This window comes from Nuphar pumila, chromosome 10 (genome assembly GCF_984573655.1).
Source record: "Nuphar pumila chromosome 10, dmNupPumi1.hap1.1, whole genome shotgun sequence".
NCBI classification, from domain to species: domain Eukaryota; kingdom Viridiplantae; phylum Streptophyta; class Magnoliopsida; order Nymphaeales; family Nymphaeaceae; genus Nuphar; species Nuphar pumila.
The window spans coordinates 72,345,383-72,365,231 of NC_143258.1; positions in this window are offsets into that span (position 1 = coordinate 72,345,383).

Sequence of the window (19,849 nt, forward strand, 5' to 3'; positions counted from 1 at the left end):
AATTTGAAAATCCCGACCAGTTATAAAAACTGGATTTGAAAATTCGACCAGTTATAAAACTGGATTTGAAAATCCCGACCAGTTATAGAAACTGAATTTGAAAATCCTGATCAGTTATAACACTGGATTTGAAAATCCCGACCAATTATCAAAAACTAGATTTGAAAATCCCAACCAGTTATAGAAACTGGATTTGAAAATCCCGACCAGTTATAAAAACTGGATTTGAAAATCCCGTCCAGTTATAGAAACTGGATGTCAAAATCCCGACCAGTTATAGAAACTGAATTTGAAAATCCCGACTAGTTATAACACTGAATTTGAAAATCCCGACCAGTTATAAAAACTGGATTTGAAAATCCCGACCAGTTATAGAAACTGGATTTGAAAATCCCGACCAATTATAGAAACTGGATTTAAAAATTCCAACTAGTTATGATACTAGATTTGAAAATTCCGACCAGTTATAGATACTGGATTTGAAAATCCCGACCAGTTATAAAAACTGGAGTTGAAAATCCCGACTAGTTATAAAACTGGATTTGAAAATCCCGACCAGTTATTAAACTTGATTTAAAAATCCTGACCAGTTATAGAAACTGGATTTGAAAATCCCGACCAGTTATAAAACTGGATTTGAAAATTCCGACTAGTTATAGAAACTGGATTTGAAAATCCCGACCAATTATGACACTAGATTTCAAAATCCCGACCAGTTATAGAAACTGGATTTGAAAATCCCGACCAGTTATAAAAACTGGATTTGAAAATCCCGACCAGTTATAGAAACTGGATTTTAAAATCCCGACCAGTTATAGAAACTGGATTTTAAAATCCCGACCAGTTATAGAAATTGGATTTGAAAATATTGACCAGTTATAGAAACTGGATTTAAAAATCCCGACCAGTTATAAAAACTAGATTTGAAAATCCCGACCAGTTATAGAAACTGGATTTGAAAATCCCGACCAGTTATAGAAACTGGATTTGAAAATCCCGACCAGTTATAGAAACTAGATTTGAAAATCCCGACCAGTTATAAAACTGGATTTGAAAATCCCGACCAGTTATAGAAACTGGATTTGAAAATCCCGACCAGTTATAAAAACTGGATTTGAAAATCCCGACCAGTTATAAAAACTAGATTTGAAAATCCCGACCAGTTATAGAAACTGGATTTGAAAATCCCGACCAGTTATAGAAATTGGATTTGAAAATCCCGACCAGTTATAGAAACTAGATTTGAAAATCCCGACCAGTTATAAAACTGGATTTGAAAATCCCGACCAGTTATAGAAACTGGATTTGAAAATCCCGACCAGTTATAAAAACTGGATTTGAAAATCCCGACCAGTTATAGAAACTGGATTTCAAAATCCCGACCAGTTATAGAAACTGAATTTGAAAATCCCGACCAGTTATAACACTGAATTTGAAAATCCCGACCAGTTATAAAAACTGGATTTGAAAATCCCGACCAGTTATAGAAACTGGATTTGAAAATCCTGACCAGTTATAGAAACTGAATTTGAAAATCCCGACCAGTTATAAAAACTGGATTTGAAAATTCGACCAGTTATAAAACTGGATTTGAAAATCCCGACCAGTTATAGAAACTGAATTTGAAAATCCTGATCAGTTATAACACTGGATTTAAAAATCCTGACCAATTATCAAAAACTAGATTTGAAAATCCCGACCAGTTATAGAAATTGGATTTGAAAATCCCGATCAGTTATAAAACTGGATTTGAAAATCCCGACTAGTTATAAAACTGGATTTAAAAATCCCGACCAGTTATAGAAACTGGATTTGAAAATCCCGACCAGTTATAAAACTGGATTTGCAAATCCCGACCAGTTATAAATCTGGATTTGAAAATCCCAACCAGTTATAAAACTAGATTTAAAAATCCCGACCAGTTATAGAAATTGGATTTGAAAATCCTTACCAGTTATAAAACTAGATTTGAAAATCCCGACCAGTTATAGAAACTGGATTTGAAAATCTTGACTAGTTATAAAACTGGATTTGAAAATCCCGACCAGTTATAGAAATTGGATTTGAAAATCTCGACCAGTTATGACACTAGATTTGGAAATCCCGACCAGTTATAGAAACTGGATTTGAAAATCCCGACCAGTTATAGAAACTGGATTTGAAAATCCCGACCAGTTATAGAAACTGGATTTGAAAATCCCGACCAGTTATAGAAACTGGATTTTAAAATCCCGACCAGTTGTAAAACTCAATTTTGAAAATCCCGACCAGTTACAAAAACAGGATTTGAAAATCCCGACTAGTTATAAAACTGGATTTGAAAATCCCGACCAGTTATAGAAACTGGATTTGAAAATCCTGATCAGTTATTACACTAGATTTGAAAATTTCGACCAATTATAAAACTCGATTTGAAAATCCCGACCAGTTATAGAAACTGGATTTGAAAATCCCGACTAGTTATAAAACTGGATTTGAAAATCCCTACTAGTTATAAAACTGGATTTAAAAATCCCGACCAGTTATAGAAACTTGATTTGAAAATCCCGACGAGTTATAAAACTGGATTTGAAAATCCCGACCAGTTATAGAAACTGGATTTGAAAATCCCGACCAGTTATGACACCAGATTTCAAAATCCCGACAAGTTATAGAAACTGGATTTGAAAATCCCGACCAGTTATAGAAACATGATTTCAAAATCCCGACCAGTTATAGAAACTGGATTTGAAAATCATACCAGTTATAACACTGAATTTGAAAATCCCGACCAGTTATAAAAACTGGATTTGAAAATCCCGACCAGTTATAGAAACTGGATTTAAAAATCCTGACCAGTTATAGAAACTGAATTTGAAAATCCCGACCAGTTATAAAAACTGGATTTGAAAATCCCGATCAGTTATAAAACAGGATTTGAAAATCCCGACGAGTTATAGAAACTGAATTTGAAAATCCTGATCAGTTATAACACTGGATTTGAAAATCCCGACCAATTATAAAACTAGATTTGAAAATCCCGACCAGTTATAGAAAATGGATTTGAAAATCCCGACCAGTTATAGAAAATGGATTTGAAAATCCCGACCAGTTATAAAACTGGATTTGAAAATCCCGACCAGTTATAAAAACTGGATTTGAAAATCCCGACCAGTTATAGAAATTGGATTTGAAAATCCCGACCAGTTATAGAAACTAGATTTGAAAATCCCGACCAGTTATAAAACTGGATTTGAAAATCCCGACCAGTTATAGAAACTGGATTTGAAAATCCCGACCAGTTATAAAAACTGGATTTGAAAATCCCGACCAGTTATAGAAACTGGATTTCAAAATCCCGACCAGTTATAGAAACTGAATTTGAAAATCCCGACCAGTTATAACACTGAATTTGAAAATCCCGACCAGTTATAAAAACTGGATTTGAAAATCCCGACCAGTTATAGAAACTGGATTTGAAAATCCTGACCAGTTATAGAAACTGAATTTGAAAATCCCGACCAGTTATAAAAACTGGATTTGAAAATTCGACCAGTTATAAAACTGGATTTGAAAATCCCGACCAGTTATAGAAACTGAATTTGAAAATCCTGATCAGTTATAACACTGGATTTGAAAATCCTGACCAATTATCAAAAACTAGATTTGAAAATCCCGACCAGTTATAGAAATTGGATTTGAAAATCCTGATCAGTTATAAAACTGGATTTGAAAATCCCGACTAGTTATAAAACTGGATTTAAAAATCCCGACCAGTTATAGAAACTGGATTTGAAAATCCCAACCAGTTATAAAACTGGATTTGCAAATCCCGACCAGTTATAAATCTGGATTTGAAAATCCCAACCAGTTATAAAACTAGATTTAAAAATCCCGACCAGTTATAGAAATTGGATTTGAAAATCCTTACCAGTTATAAAACTAGATTTGAAAATCCCGACCAGTTATAGAAACTGGATTTGAAAATCTTGACTAGTTATAAAATTGGATTTGAAAATCCCGACCAGTTATAGAAATTGGATTTGAAAATCTCGACCAGTTATGACACTAGATTTGGAAATCCCGACCAGTTATAGAAACTGGATTTGAAAATCCCGACCAGTTATAGAAACTGGATTTGAAAATCCTGACCAGTTATAGAAACTGGATTTGAAAATCCTGACCAGTTATAGAAACTGGATTTTAAAATCCCGACCAGTTGTAAAACTGAATTTTGAAAATCCCGACCAGTTACAAAAACAGGATTTGAAAATCCCGACTAGTTATAAAACTGGATTTGAAAATCCCGACCAGTTATAGAAACTGGATTTGAAAATCCTGATCAGTTATTACACTAGATTTGAAAATTTCGACCAATTATAAAACTCGATTTGAAAATCCCGACCAGTTATAGAAACTGGATTTGAAAATCCCGACTAGTTATAAAACTGGATTTGAAAATCCCTACTAGTTATAAAACTGGATTTAAAAATCCCGACCAGTTATAGAAATTGGATTTGAAAATCCTTACCAGTTATAAAACTAGATTTGAAAATCCCGACCAGCTATAGAAACTGGATTTGAAAATCCCGACCAGTTATAAAACTGGATTTGAAAATTCTGACTAGTTATAGAAACTAGATTTGAAAATCCCGACCAATTAAGACACTAGATTTCAAAATCCCGACCAGTTATAGAAACTGGATTTGAAAATCCCGACCAGTTATAAAAACTGGATTTGAAAATCCCGACCAGTTATAGAAACTGGATTTTAAAATCCCGGCCATGTATAGAAACTGGATTTTAAAATCCCGACCAGTTATAGAAATTGGATTTGAAACTCCTGACTAGTTATAGAAACTGGATTTAAAAATCCCGACCAGTTATAAAAACTAGATTTGAAAATCCAGACCAGTTATAGAAACTGGATTTGAAAAATCCCGACCAGTTATAGAAACTGGATTTGAAAATCCCGACCAGTTATAGAAACTAGATTTGAAAATCCCGACCAGTTATAAAACTGGATTTGAAAATCCCGACCAGTTAAAGAAACTGGATTTGAAAATCCCGACCAGTTATAAAAACTGGATTTGAAAATCCCGACCAGTTATAAAAACTAGATTTGAAAATCCCGACCAGTTATAGAAACTGGATTTGAAAATCCCGACCAGTTATAGAAACTGGATTTGAAAATCCCGACCAGTTATAGATACTAGATTTGAAAATCCCGACCAGTTATAAAACTGGATTTGAAAATCCCGACCAGTTATAAAAACTGGATTTGAAAATCCCGACCAGTTATAGAAACTGGATTTCAAAATCCCGACCAGTTATAGAAACTGAATTTGAAAATCCCGACCAGTTATAACACTGAATTTGAAAATCCCGACCAGTTATAAAAACTGGATTTGAAAATCCCGACCAGTTATAGAAACTGGATTTGAAAATCCTGACCAGTTATAGAAACTGAATTTGAAAATCCCGACCAGTTATAAAAACTGGATTTGAAAATTCGACCAGTTATAAAACTGGATTTGAAAATCCCGACCAGTTATAGAAACTGAATTTGAAAATCCTGATCAGTTATAACACTGGATTTGAAAATCCCGACCAATTATCAAAAACTAGATTTGAAAATCCCAACCAGTTATAGAAACTGGATTTGAAAATCCCGACCAGTTATAAAAACTGGATTTGAAAATCCCGTCCAGTTATAGAAACTGGATGTCAAAATCCCGACCAGTTATAGAAACTGAATTTGAAAATACCGACTAGTTATAACACTGAATTTGAAAATCCCGACCAGTTATAAAAACTGGATTTGAAAATCCCGACCAGTTATAGAAACTGGATTTGAAAATCCCGACCAATTATAGAAACTGGATTTAAAAATTCCGACTAGTTATGATACTAGATTTGAAAATTCCGACCAGTTATAGATACTGGATTTGAAAATCCCGACCAGTTATAAAAACTGGAGTTGAAAATCCCGACTAGTTATAAAACTGGATTTGAAAATCCCGACCAGTTATTAAACTTGATTTAAAAATCCTGACCAGTTATAGAAACTGGATTTGAAAATCCCGACCAGTTATAAAACTGGATTTGAAAATTCCGACTAGTTATAGAAACTGGATTTGAAAATCCCGACCAATTATGACACTAGATTTCAAAATCCCGACCAGTTATAGAAACTGGATTTGAAAATCCCGACCAGTTATAAAAACTGGATTTGAAAATCCCGACCAGTTATAGAAACTGGATTTTAAAATCCCGACCAGTTATAGAAACTGGATTTTAAAATCCCGACCAGTTATAGAAATTGGATTTGAAAATATTGACCAGTTATAGAAACTGGATTTAAAAATCCCGACCAGTTATAAAAACTAGATTTGAAAATCCCGACCAGTTATAGAAACTGGATTTGAAAATCCCGACCAGTTATAGAAACTGGATTTGAAAATCCCGACCAGTTATAGAAACTAGATTTGAAAATCCCGACCAGTTATAAAACTGGATTTGAAAATCCCGACCAGTTATAGAAACTGGATTTGAAAATCCCGACCAGTTATAAAAACTGGATTTGAAAATCCCGACCAGTTATAAAAACTAGATTTGAAAATCCCGACCAGTTATAGAAACTGGATTTGAAAATCCCGACCAGTTATAGAAATTGGATTTGAAAATCCCGACCAGTTATAGAAACTAGATTTGAAAATCCCGACCAGTTATAAAACTGGATTTGAAAATCCCGACCAGTTATAGAAACTGGATTTGAAAATCCCGACCAGTTATAAAAACTGGATTTGAAAATCCCGACCAGTTATAGAAACTGGATTTCAAAATCCCGACCAGTTATAGAAACTGAATTTGAAAATCCCGACCAGTTATAACACTGAATTTGAAAATCCCGACCAGTTATAAAAACTGGATTTGAAAATCCCGACCAGTTATAGAAACTGGATTTGAAAATCCTGACCAGTTATAGAAACTGAATTTGAAAATCCCGACCAGTTATAAAAACTGGATTTGAAAATTCGACCAGTTATAAAACTGGATTTGAAAATCCCGACCAGTTATAGAAACTGAATTTGAAAATCCTGATCAGTTATAACACTGGATTTAAAAATCCTGACCAATTATCAAAAACTAGATTTGAAAATCCCGACCAGTTATAGAAATTGGATTTGAAAATCCCGATCAGTTATAAAACTGGATTTGAAAATCCCGACTAGTTATAAAACTGGATTTAAAAATCCCGACCAGTTATAGAAACTGGATTTGAAAATCCCGACCAGTTATAAAACTGGATTTGCAAATCCCGACCAGTTATAAATCTGGATTTGAAAATCCCAACCAGTTATAAAACTAGATTTAAAAATCCCGACCAGTTATAGAAATTGGATTTGAAAATCCTTACCAGTTATAAAACTAGATTTGAAAATCCCGACCAGTTATAGAAACTGGATTTGAAAATCTTGACTAGTTATAAAACTGGATTTGAAAATCCCGACCAGTTATAGAAATTGGATTTGAAAATCTCGACCAGTTATGACACTAGATTTGGAAATCCCGACCAGTTATAGAAACTGGATTTGAAAATCCCGACCAGTTATAGAAACTGGATTTGAAAATCCCGACCAGTTATAGAAACTGGATTTGAAAATCCCGACCAGTTATAGAAACTGGATTTTAAAATCCCGACCAGTTGTAAAACTCAATTTTGAAAATCCCGACCAGTTACAAAAACAGGATTTGAAAATCCCGACTAGTTATAAAACTGGATTTGAAAATCCCGACCAGTTATAGAAACTGGATTTGAAAATCCTGATCAGTTATTACACTAGATTTGAAAATTTCGACCAATTATAAAACTCGATTTGAAAATCCCGACCAGTTATAGAAACTGGATTTGAAAATCCCGACTAGTTATAAAACTGGATTTGAAAATCCCTACTAGTTATAAAACTGGATTTAAAAATCCCGACCAGTTATAGAAACTTGATTTGAAAATCCCGACGAGTTATAAAACTGGATTTGAAAATCCCGACCAGTTATAGAAACTGGATTTGAAAATCCCGACCAGTTATGACACCAGATTTCAAAATCCCGACAAGTTATAGAAACTGGATTTGAAAATCCCGACCAGTTATAGAAACATGATTTCAAAATCCCGACCAGTTATAGAAACTGGATTTGAAAATCATACCAGTTATAACACTGAATTTGAAAATCCCGACCAGTTATAAAAACTGGATTTGAAAATCCCGACCAGTTATAGAAACTGGATTTAAAAATCCTGACCAGTTATAGAAACTGAATTTGAAAATCCCGACCAGTTATAAAAACTGGATTTGAAAATCCCGATCAGTTATAAAACAGGATTTGAAAATCCCGACGAGTTATAGAAACTGAATTTGAAAATCCTGATCAGTTATAACACTGGATTTGAAAATCCCGACCAATTATAAAACTAGATTTGAAAATCCCGACCAGTTATAGAAAATGGATTTGAAAATCCCGACCAGTTATAGAAAATGGATTTGAAAATCCCGACCAGTTATAAAACTGGATTTGAAAATCCCGACCAGTTATAAAAACTGGATTTGAAAATCCCGACCAGTTATAGAAACATGATTTCAAAATCCCGACCAGTTATACAAACTGGATTTGAAAATCCCGACCAGTTATAACACTGAATTTGAAAATCCCGACCAGTTATAAAAACTGGATTTGAAAATCCCTACCAGTTATAGAAACTGGATTTAAAAATCCTGACCAGTTATAGAAACTGAATTTGAAAATCCCGACCAGTTATAAAAACTGGATTTGAAAATCCCGACCAGTTATAAAACTGGATTTGAAAATCCCGACGAGTTATAGAAACTGAATTTGAAAATCCCGACCAGTTATAACACTGAATTTGAAAATCCCGACCAGTTATAAAAACTGGATTTGAAAATCCCGACCAGTTATAGAAACTGGATTTGAAAATCCCGACCAGTTATAGAAACTGGATTTAAAAATTCCGACTAGTTATGATACTAGATTTGAAAATTCCGACCAGTTATAGATACTGGATTTGAAAATCCCGACCAGTTATAAAAACTGGAGTTGAAAATCCCGACTAGTTATAAAACTGGATTTGAAAATCCCGACCAGTTATAAAACTTGATTTAAAAATCCTGACCAGTTATAGAAACTGGATTTGAAAATCCCGACCAGTTATAAAACTGGATTTGAAAATTCCGACTAGTTATAGAAACTGGATTTGAAAATCCCGACCAATTAAGACACTAGATTTCAAAATCCCGACCAGTTATAGAAACTGGATTTGAAAATCCCGACCAGTTATAAAAACTGGATTTGAAAATCCCGACCAGTTATAGAAACTGGATTTTAAAATCCCGGCCAGTTATAGAAACTGGATTTTAAAATCCCGACCAGTTATAGAAATTGGATTTGAAAATCCTGACCAGTTATAGAAACTGGATTTAAAAATCCCGACCAGTTATAAAAACTAGATTTAAAAATCCCGACCAGTTATAGAAACTGGATTTGAAAAATCCCGACCAGTTACTGAAACTGGATTTGAAAATCCCGACCAGTTATAGAAACTAGATTTGAAAATCCCGACCAGTTATAAAACTGGATTTGAAAATCCCGACCAGTTATAGAAACTGGATTTGAAAATCCCGACCAGTTATAAAAACTGGATTTGAAAATCCCGACCAGTTATAAAAACTAGATTTGAAAATCCTGACCAGTTATAGAAACTGGATTTGAAAATCCCGACCAGTTATAGAAACTAGATTTGAAAATCCCGACCAGTTATAGATACTAGATTTGAAAATCCCGACCAGTTATAAAACTGGATTTGAAAATCCCGACCAGTTATAGAAATTGGATTTGAAAATCCCGACCAGTTATAAAAACTGGATTTGAAAATTCCGACCAGTTATAGAAACTGGATTTCAAAATCCCGACCAGTTATAGAAACTGAATTTGAAAATCCCGACCAGTTATAGATACTAGATTTGAAAATCCCGACCAGTTATAAAACTGGATTTGAAAATCCCGACCAGTTATAAAACTAGATTTGAAAATCCCGACCAGTTATAGAAACTGGATTTGAAAAATCCCGACGAGTTATAGAAACTGGATTTGAAAATCCCAACCAGTTATAGAAACTAGATTTGAAAATCCCGACCAGTTATAAAACTGGATTTGAAAATCCCGACCAGTTACAGAAACTGGATTTGAAAATCCCGACCAGTTATAAAAACTGGATTTGAAAATTCCGACCAGTTATAAAAACTAGATTTGAAAATCCCGACCAGTTATAGAAACTGGATTTGAAAATCCCGACCAGTTATAAAAACTGGATTTGAAAATCCCGACCAGTTATAAAACTGGATTTGAAAATCCCGACGAGTTATAGAAACTGAATTTGAAAATCCTGATCAGTTATAACACTGGATTTGAAAATCCCGACCAATTATCAAAAACTAGATTTGAAAATCCCGACCAGTTATAGAAATTGGATTTGAAAATCCCGATCAGTTATAAAACTGGATTTGAAAATCCCGACTAGTTATAAAACTGGATTTAAAAATCCCGACCAGTTATAGAAACTGGATTTTAAAATCCCGACCAGTTATAAAACTGGATTTGAAAATCCCGACCAGTTACAAATCTGGATTTGAAAATCCCAACCAGTTATAAAACTAGATTTAAAAATCCCGACCAGTTATAGAAATTGGATTTGAAAATCCTTACCAGTTATAAAACTAGATTTGAAAATCCCGACCAGTTATAGAAACTGGATTTGAAAATCCCGACCAGTTATAAAACTGGATTTGAAAATTCCGACTAGTTATAGAAACTGGATTTGAAAATCCCGACCAATTAAGACACTAGATTTCAAAATCCCGACCAGTTATATAAACTGGATTTGAAAATCCCGACCAGTTATAGAAACTGGATTTTAAAATCCCGGCCAGTTATAGAAACTGGATTTTAAAATCCCGACCAGTTATAGAAATTGGATTTGAAAATCCTGACCAGTTATAGAAACTGGATTTAAAAATCCCGACCAGTTATAAAAACTAGATTTGAAAATCCCGACCAGTTATAGAAACTGGATTTTAAAATCCCGGCCAGTTATAGAAACTGGATTTTAAAATCCCGACCAGTTATAGAAATTGGATTTGAAAATCCTGACCAGTTATAGAAACTGGATTTAAAAATCCCGACCAGTTATAAAAACTGGATTTGAAAATCCCGACCAGTTATAGAAACTGGATTTTAAAATCCCGGCCAGTTATAGAAACTGGATTTTAAAATCCCGACCAGTTATAGAAATTGGATTTGAAAATCCTGACCAGTTATAGAAACTGGATTTAAAAATCCCGACCAGTTATAAAAACTAGATTTGAAAATCCCGACCAGTTATAGAAACTGGATTTGAAAAATCCCGACGAGTTATAGAAACTGGATTTGAAAATCCCGACCAGTTATAGAAACTAGATTTGAAAATCCCGACCAGTTATAAAACTGGATTTGAAAATCCCGACCAGTTATAGAAACTGGATTTGAAAATCCCGACCAGTTATAAAAACTGGATTTGAAAATCCCGACCAGTTATAAAAACTAGATTTGAAAATCCCGACCAGTTATAGAAACTGGATTTGAAAATCCCGACCAGTTATAAAACTGGATTTGAAAATCCCGACCAGTTATAGATACTAGATTTGAAAATCCCGACCAGTTATAAAACTGGATTTGAAAATCCCGACCAGTTATAGAAACTGGATTTGAAAATCCCGACCAGTTATAAAAACTGGATTTGAAAATCCCGACCAGTTATAGAAACTGGATTTCAAAATCCCGACCAGTTATAGAAACTGAATTTGAAAATCCCGACCAGTTATAACACTGAATTTGAAAATCCCGACCAGTTATAAAAACTGGATTTGAAAATCCCGACCAGTTATAGAAACTGGATTTGAAAATCCTGACTAGTTATAGAAACTGAATTTGAAAATCCCGACCAGTTATAAAAACTGGATTTGAAAATTCGACCAGTTATAAAACTGGATTTGAAAATCCCGACCAGTTATAGAAACTGAATTTGAAAATCCTGATCAGTTATAACACTGGATTTGAAAATCCCGACCAATTATCAAAAACTAGATTTGAAAATCCCGACCAGTTATAGAAATTGGATTTGAAAATCCCGATCAGTTATAAAACTGGATTTGAAAATCCCGACTAGTTATAAAACTGGATTTAAAAATCCCGACCAGTTATAGAAACTGGATTTGAAAATCCCGACCAGTTATAAAACTGGATTTGAAAATCCCGACCAGTTATAAATCTGGATTTGAAAATCCCAACCAGTTATAAAACTAGATTTAAAAATCCCGACCAGTTATAGAAATTGGATTTGAAAATCCTTACCAGTTATAAAACTAGATTTGAAAATCCCGACCAGTTATAGAAACTGGATTTGAAAATCTTGACTAGTTATAAAACTGGATTTGAAAATCCCGACCAGATATAGAAATTGGATTTGAAAATCCCGACCAGTTATAGAAACTGGATTTGAAAATCCCGACCAGTTATAGAAACTGGATTTGAAAATCCCGACCAGTTATAGAAACTGGATTTGAAAATCCCGACCAGTTATAGAAACTGGATTTGAAAATCCCGACCAGTTATAGAAACTGTATTTTAAAATCCCGACCAGTTGTAAAACTGAATTTTGAAAATCCCGACCAGTTACAAAAACAGGATTTGAAAATCCCGACTAGTTATAAAACTGGATTTGAAAATCCCGACCAGTTATAGAAACTGGATTTGAAAATCCTGATGAGTTATAACACTAGATTTGAAAATTTCGACCAATTATAAAACTCGATTTGAAAATCCCGACCAGTTATAGAAACTGGATTTGAAAATCCCGACTAGTTATAAAACTGGATTTGAAAATCCCAACCAGTTATAAAACTGGATTTAAAAATCTCGACCAGTTATAGAAACTTGATTTGAAAATCCCGACGAGTTATAAAACTGGATTTGAAAATCCCGACCAGTTATAGAAACTGGATTTGAAAATCCCGACCAGTTATGACACCAGATTTCAAAATCTCGACAAGTTATAGAAACTGGATTTGAAAATCCCGACCAGTTATAAAAACTGGATTTGAAAATTCCGACCAGTTATAGAAACTGGATTTTAAAATCCTGACCAGTTATAGAAACTGGATTTTAAAATCCCGACCAGTTATAGAAACTGGATTTGAAAATCCTGACCAGTTATAGAAACTGGATTTGAAAATCCCGACCAGTTATAGAAACTAGATTTGAAAATCCCGACCAGTTATAAAACTGGATTTGAAAATCCCGACCAGTTATAGAAAGTGGATTTGAAAACCCCGACCAGTTATAAAAACTGGATTTGAAAATCCCGACCAGTTATAGAAACATGATTTCAAAATCCCGACCAGTTATAGAAACTGGATTTGAAAATCCCGACCAGTTATAACACTGAATTTGAAAATCCCGACCAGTTATAAAAACTGGATTTGAAAATCCCGACCAGTTATAGAAACTGGATTTAAAAATCCTGACCAGTTATAGAAACTGAATTTGAAAATCCCGACCAGTTATAAAAACTGGATTTGAAAATCCCGACCAGTTATAAAACTGGATTTGAAAATCCCGACGAGTTATAGAAACTGAATTTGAAAATCCTGATCAGTTATAACACTGGATTTGAAAATCCCGACCAATTATAAAACTAGATTTGAAAATCCCGACCAGTTATAGAAAATGGATTTGAAAATCACGACCAGTTATAAAACTGGATTTGAAAATCCCGTCCAGTTATAAAACTGGATTTAAAAATCTCGACCAGTTATAGAAACTGGATTTAAAAATACTCACTAGTTATGACACTAGATTTGAAAATTCCGACCAGTTATAGATACTGGATTTGAAAATCCCGACCAGTTATAAAAACTGGAGTTGAAAATCCCGACTAGTTATAAAACTGGATTTGAAAATCCCGACCAGTTATAAAACTGGATTTAAAAATCCTGACCAGTTATAGAAACTGGATTTGAAAATCCCGACCAGTTATAGAAACTAGATTTGAAAATCCCGACCAGTTATAGAAACTGGATTTAAAAATCACGACCAGTTATAGAAACTAGATTTGAAAATCCCGACCAGTTATAAAACTGGATTTGAAAATCCCGACCAGTTATAGAAACTGGATTTGAAAATCCCGACCTGTTATAAAAACTGGATTTGAAAATCCCGTCCAGTTATAGAAACTGGATTTCAAAATCCCGACCAGTTATAGAAACTAAATTTGAAAATCCCGACCAATTATAACACTGAATTTGAAAATCCCGACCTGTTATAAAAACTAGATTTGAAAATCCCGACCAGTTATAGAAACTGGATTTGAAAATCCTCACCAGTTATAGAAACTGAATTTGGAAATCCCGACCAGTTATAAAAACTGGATATGAAAATTCGACCAGTTATAAAACTGGATTTGAAAATCCCGACCAGTTATAGAAACTGAATTTGAAAATCCTGATCAGTTATAACACTGGATTTGAAAATCCCGACCAATTATAAAACTAGATTTGAAAATCCCGACCAGTTATAGAAAATGGATTTGAAAATCCCGATCAGTTATAAAACTGGATTTGAAAATCCCGACCAGTTATAAAACTGGATTTAAAATTCCCGACCAGTTATAGAAACTGGATTTGAAAATCCCGACCAGTTATAAAACTGGATTTGAAAATACCGACTAGTTATAGAAACGTGATTTCAAAATCCCGACCAGTTATAGAAACTGGATTTGAAAATCCCGACCAGTTATAACATTGAATTTGAAAATCCTGACCAGTTATAAAAACTGGATTTGAAAATCCCGACCAGTTATAGAAACTGGATTTGAATATCCTGACCAATTATAAAAACTGAATTTGAAAATCCCGACCAGTTATAAAAACTGGATTTGAAAATCCCGACCAGTTATAAAACTGGATTTGAAAATCCCGACGAGTTATAGAAACTGAATTTGAAAATCCTGATCAGTTATAACACTCGATTTGAAAATCCTGACCAATTATAAAACTAGATTTGAAAATCCCGACCAGTTATAGAAAATGGATTTGAAAATCCTGACCATTTATGACACTAGATTTCAAAATCCCGACCAGTTATAGAAACTGGATTTGAAAATCCCGACCAGTTATAGAAACTGGATTTGAAAATCCCGACCAGTTATAGAAACTGGATTTTAAAATCCCGACCAGTTATAGAAACTGGATTTTAAAATCCCGACCAGTTATAGAAACTGGATTTGAAAATCCTGACCAGTTATAGAAACTGGATTTGAAAATCCCGACCAGTTATAAAAACTAGATTTGAAAATCCCGACCAGTTATAGAAACTGGATATGAAAATCCCGACCAGTTATAGAAACTAGATTTGAAAATCCCGACCAGTTATAGAAACTAGATTTGAAAATCCTGACCAGTTATAAAACTGGATTTGAAAATCCCGACCAGTTATAGAAACTGGATTTGAAAATCCCGACCAGTTATAAAAACTGGATTTGAAAATCCCGACCAGTTATAGAAACGTGATTTCAAAATCCCGACCAGTTATAGAAACTGGATTTGAAAATCCCGTCCAGTTATAACATTGAATTTGAAAATCCCGACCAGTTATAAAAACTGGATTTGAAAATCCCGACCAGTTATAGAAACTGGATTTGAAAATCCTGACCAATTATAAAAACTGAATTTGAAAATCCCGACCAGTTATAAAAACTGGATTTGAAAATCCCGACCAGTTATAAAACTGGATTTGAAAATCCCGACAAGTTATAGAAACTGAATTTGAAAATCCTGATTAGTTATAACACTGGATTTGAAAATCCTGACCAATTATAAAACTAGATTTGAAAATCCCGACCAGTTATAAAACTGGATTTGAAAATCCCGACCAGTTATAAAAACTGGATTTGAAAATCCCGACGAGTTATAGAAACTGAATTTGAAAATCCTGATCAGTTATAACACTGGATTTGAAAATCCCGACCAATTATAAAACTAGATTTGAAAATCCCGACCAGTTATAGAAAATGGATTTGAAAATCCTGACCAGTTATAAAACTGGATTTGAAAATCCCGACCAGTTATAAAACTGGATTTAAAAATCCCGACCAGTTATAGAAAATGGATTTGAAAATCCCGACCAGTTATAAAACTGGATTTGAAAATACCGACTAGTTATAGAAACGTGATTTCAAAATCCCGACCAGTTATAGAAACTGAATTTGAAAATCCTGATCAGTTATAACACTGGATTTGAAAATCCCGACCAATTATAAAACTAGATTTGAAAATCCCGACCAGTTATAGAAAATGGATTTGAAAATCCCGACCAGTTATGACACTAGATTTCAAAATCCCGACCAGTTATAGAAACTGGATTTGAAAATCCCGACCAGTTATGACACTAGATTTCAAAATCCCGACCAGTTATAGAAACTGGATTTGAAAATCCCGACCAGTTATAGAAACTGGATTTGAAAATCCCGACCAGTTATAGAAACTGGATTTCAAAATCCCGGCCAGTTATAGAAACTGGATTTGAAAATCCTGACCAGTTATAGAAACTGGATTTGAAAATCCCGACCAGTTATAAAAACTCGATTTGAAAATCCCGACCAGTTATAAAACTGGATTTGAAAATCCCGACGAGTTATAGAAACTGAATTTGAAAATCCTGATCAGTTATAACACTGGATTTGAAAATCCCGACCAATTATAAAACTAGATTTGAAAATCCCGACCAGTTATAGAAAATGGATTTGAAAATCACGACCAGTTATAAAACTGGATTTGAAAATCCCGTCCAGTTATAAAACTGGATTTAAAAATCTCGACCAGTTATAGAAACTGGATTTAAAAATACTCACTAGTTATGACACTAGATTTGAAAATTCCGACCAGTTATAGATACTGGATTTGAAAATCCCGACCAGTTATAAAAACTGGAGTTGAAAATCCCGACTAGTTATAAAACTGGATTTGAAAATCCCGACCAGTTATAAAACTGGATTTAAAAATCCTGACCAGTTATAGAAACTGGATTTGAAAATCCCGACCAGTTATAGAAACTAGATTTGAAAATCCCGACCAGTTATAGAAACTGGATTTAAAAATCACGACCAGTTATAGAAACTAGATTTGAAAATCCCGACCAGTTATAAAACTGGATTTGAAAATCCCGACCAGTTATAGAAACTGAATTTGAAAATCCTGATCAGTTATAACACTGGATTTGAAAATCCCGACCAATTATAAAACTAGATTTGAAAATCCCGACCAGTTATAGAAAATGGATTTGAAAATCCCGATCAGTTATAAAACTGGATTTGAAAATCCCGACCAGTTATAAAACTGGATTTAAAAATCCCGACCAGTTATAGAAACTGGATTTGAAAATCCCGACCAGTTATAAAACTGGATTTGAAAATACCGACTAGTTATAGAAACGTGATTTCAAAATCCCGACCAGTTATAGAAACTGGATTTGAAAATCCCGACCAGTTATAACATTGAATTTGAAAATCCTGACCAGTTATAAAAACTGGATTTGAAAATCCCGACCAGTTATAGAAACTGGATTTGAATATCCTGACCAATTATAAAAACTGAATTTGAAAATCCCGACCAGTTATAAAAACTGGATTTGAAAATCCCGACCAGTTATAAAACTGGATTTGAAAATCCCGACGAGTTATAGAAACTGAATTTGAAAATCCTGATCAGTTATAACACTCGATTTGAAAATCCTGACCAATTATAAAACTAGATTTGAAAATCCCGACCAGTTATAGAAAATGGATTTGAAAATCCTGACCATTTATGACACTAGATTTCAAAATCCCGACCAGTTATAGAAACTGGATTTGAAAATCCCGACCAGTTATAGAAACTGGATTTGAAAATCCCGACCAGTTATAGAAACTGGATTTTAAAATCCCGACCAGTTATAGAAACTGGATTTTAAAATCCCGACCAGTTATAGAAACTGGATTTGAAAATCCTGACCAGTTATAGAAACTGGATTTGAAAATCCCGACCAGTTATAAAAACTAGATTTGAAAATCCCGACCAGTTATAGAAACTGGATATGAAAATCCCGACCAGTTATAGAAACTAGATTTGAAAATCCCGACCAGTTATAGAAACTAGATTTGAAAATCCTGACCAGTTATAAAACTGGATTTGAAAATCCCGACCAGTTATAGAAACTGGATTTGAAAATCCCGACCAGTTATAAAAACTGGATTTGAAAATCCCGACCAGTTATAGAAACGTGATTTCAAAATCCCGACCAGTTATAGAAACTGGATTTGAAAATCCCGTCCAGTTATAACATTGAATTTGAAAATCCCGACCAGTTATAAAAACTGGATTTGAAAATCCCGACCAGTTATAGAAACTGGATTTGAAAATCCTGACCAATTATAAAAACTGAATTTGAAAATCCCGACCAGTTATAAAAACTGGATTTGAAAATCCCGACCAGTTATAAAACTGGATTTGAAAATCCCGACAAGTTATAGAAACTGAATTTGAAAATCCTGATTAGTTATAACACTGGATTTGAAAATCCTGACCAATTATAAAACTAGATTTGAAAATCCCGACCAGTTATAAAACTGGATTTGAAAATCCCGACCAGTTATAAAAACTGGATTTGAAAATCCCGACGAGTTATAGAAACTGAATTTGAAAATCCTGATCAGTTATAACACTGGATTTGAAAATCCCGACCAATTATAAAACTAGATTTGAAAATCCCGACCAGTTATAGAAAATGGATTTGAAAATCCTGACCAGTTATAAAACTGGATTTGAAAATCCCGACCAGTTATAAAACTGGATTTAAAAATCCCGACCAGTTATAGAAAATGGATTTGAAAATCCCGACCAGTTATAAAACTGGATTTGAAAATACCGACTAGTTATAGAAACGTGATTTCAAAATCCCGACCAGTTATAGAAACTGAATTTGAAAATCCTGATCAGTTATAACACTGGATTTGAAAATCCCGACCAATTATAAAACTAGATTTGAAAATCCCGACCAGTTATAGAAAATGGATTTGAAAATCCCGACCAGTTATGACACTAGATTTCAAAATCCCGACCAGTTATAGAAACTGGATTTGAAAATCCCGACCAGTTATGACACTAGATTTCAAAATCCCGACCAGTTATAGAAACTGGATTTGAAAATCCCGACCAGTTATAGAAACTGGATTTGAAAATCCCGACCAGTTATAGAAACTGGATTTCAAAATCCCGGCCAGTTATAGAAACTGGATTTGAAAATCCTGACCAGTTATAGAAACTGGATTTGAAAATCCCGACCAGTTATAAAAACTCGATTTGAAAATCCCGACCAGTTATAAAACTGGATTTGAAAATCCCGACGAGTTATAGAAACTGAATTTGAAAATCCTGATCAGTTATAACACTGGATTTGAAAATCCCGACCAATTATAAAACTAGATTTGAAAATCCCGACCAGTTATAGAAAATGGATTTGAAAATCACGACCAGTTATAAAACTGGATTTGAAAATCCCGTCCAGTTATAAAACTGGATTTAAAAATCTCGACCAGTTATAGAAACTGGATTTAAAAATACTCACTAGTTATGACACTAGATTTGAAAATTCCGACCAGTTATAGATACTGGATTTGAAAATCCCGACCAGTTATAAAAACTGGAGTTGAAAATCCCGACTAGTTATA